This window comes from Littorina saxatilis, linkage group LG2 (assembly GCF_037325665.1).
Source record: "Littorina saxatilis isolate snail1 linkage group LG2, US_GU_Lsax_2.0, whole genome shotgun sequence".
Classification (NCBI taxonomy): domain Eukaryota; kingdom Metazoa; phylum Mollusca; class Gastropoda; order Littorinimorpha; family Littorinidae; genus Littorina; species Littorina saxatilis.
In genome coordinates, this window is record NC_090246.1 from 53738481 (window position 1) to 53740980 (window position 2500).

General features: G+C 37.8%; 1 protein-coding gene across 3 annotated transcripts in view; it reads left to right on the plus strand.

Moving 5' to 3' along the window:
- Positions 1-2500, plus strand: part of LOC138959266 (syntaxin-8-like) — a 32342-nt gene that overhangs the window by 24301 nt on the left and 5541 nt on the right. The window lies entirely within an intron of this gene.

Sequence of the window (2500 nt, forward strand, 5' to 3'; positions counted from 1 at the left end):
CATTAGTCAAGCTGTCGAACTAACAGAATGAAACTGAACTCACTGCATGTTTACAGCAAGAGCGTATACTCGTAGCATCGTCAGTCCACCGCTCGATGCAAAGGCAGTGAAATTGACAAGAAGAGCGGGGTAGTAGTTGCGCTGAGAAGGATAGCACGCTTTTCTTTATCTCTATTCTTTTTAACTTTCTGAGCGTGTTTTTAATCCAAACATATCACATCTATATGTTTTTGGAATCAGGAACCCACAAGGAATAAGATGAAATTGTTTTTAAATCGATTTCCGAAATTTTATTTTAATAATAATTTTTATATTTTTAATTTTCAGGGCTTGGTTTTAATCCGAATATAACATATTTATATGTTTTTGGAATCAGAAAATGATGAAGAATAAGATAAACGTAAATTTGGATCGTTTTAAATTTTTTTTTGTTTTTTTACAATTTTCAGATTTTTAATGACCAAAGCCATTAATTAATTTTTAAGACACCAAGCTGGAATGCAATACCGAAGTCCGGCCTTTGTCGAAGATTGCTGGGCCAAAATTTCAATCAATTTGATTGAAAAATGAGGGTGTGACAGTGCCGCCTCAACTTTTACAAAAAGCCGGATATGACGTCATCAAAGGTATTTATCGAAAAAAAGAAAAAAACGTCCGGGGATATCATTCCCAGAAACTCTTATGTAAAATTTCATGAAGATCGGTTCTGTAGTTTGGTCTGAATCGCTCTACACACACACACGCACAGACAGACAGACACACACACACACACATACACCACGACCCTCGTCTCGATTCCCCCTCTACGTTAAAACATTTAGTCAAAACTTGACTAAATGTAATAAAAAGAGAAGGAGGGGGGGGGGGGGGCACACGGGAGAGAGAGAGTTGCGTCATTGAATTCCAAGCATGACGTCATGACTGGCAGCAGGACTCCTTGTTACCATCACGTCTACGCAGGTCATTAACAGAAACGTTTTTTGGCCACTGTGTTAATTAATTTGGGCTTTTGTGAGACGCTTTGGGAAGATCCGTGCCAGCGGTGTTTTAATACGAGGAATCGCAGTTTCTGTAAGCTTCACTGATCTTTTTCACCTTTTTTTTTTTTGAGGAATGCAAATATAACTGCTGGTTATCTCCCAGTTAGAGAATAGAGCAGAGGAAAATCATTTTAACCAGAGAAGTGGAGTGAGACAATGACAATGACAAATCTTTATTTTTCGAGGGTGACAAGAATAAGCATAGATATGCTTTTTTGCATCTGGCCCTCGCCCTAAAGAGGGACTAAACTATTTTTACTATAACTATGACTAGGGGAATAAAAAAAAATAAAAAAAGGTTACATAAAAACATTAATGGTAGAACATATAAGTTTATGTACATGAAGCGCATTATGTAGAAGTAGATCGTAAGGTAGTGTTCAAAATTGGGTGTAAAGCAATGAAGATAAACGGAAAGTAACCCAACAATACATTAGCTCAGCAAAACAATGTATTACAGAGCCAAATCTTCGTGATTTTGTCACAATAAACCATAATTCCGATAATGAACAACTGTATGCAAAGAGAACATACCAATCAAGTTTATTTGTTCATAGAGTTCATTAAATGGAAAGAATATTTGATTCTAAAAGAATCCGTATTGGTGGATTGCCGCAGGGCGTCCGGAAGAGCGTTCCAGAGGCTGCTTCCTGAATAAACAAGACTTGATTTAAATATAGCCTTTGCCATTAAAAACGCGACAAACGATCTACGGCGGTTTTTATGTTACTTGTTATAGCAAGCACCTGTGGTTTAGACATCGTCAAAAACAAAAAAGTGCACGGAAAACTCATGTCAGAAGACGCGTATAACACGTGGCGTTTAATTCAGTAAAACGTTTCATTCACTCAAAACCCGTGACCTTTATTACTGTCAATGCCACTGTCGGTTGCTTCGGCCACAACTTGTGTTGATTTGAAGCTGTAAGTACCGACAATGGAAAACACGTGCAGTTCTCGACACTATAACCCATTCATAACTCCAGCTGTTTCGTTTCAATTTTGTACTCAATGAAACGCCACGTGTTTTATGTGTCTTCTTGCATGAGTTTTCCGTGCAGGTTTTTTTTGTTTTTGACGAAGTCTAAACCACAGGTGCTTGCTATAACCAGTAACATAAAAACCTCCGTCGATCGTTTGTCGCGTTTTTAATGGCAAAGGCTACAGGTCTATCCTAGGAAGAGGAGTGTTTAGTTTTATAAAGTGGTGCGAATTCTTCAAAGAGAACTTTGAACAAATGGTTTCGGGTGCATTTTCTGTCATAATTTTATGCATCATTATTCCTTTGTTGTAATTCATTCTTGACTTGAGAGGTAGGACCCCTAGATATGTTGATGTAGTCTGAGTCGGTGAGAGTAGTCTGTTTGAGTAATACTACTTTTAGCGCTCTTTTGTGTAATCTGCTGAGTAGCTTTAGGGAATTATCACTTGCTGAGTCCCATAGAGTGGATGCGTAATCAA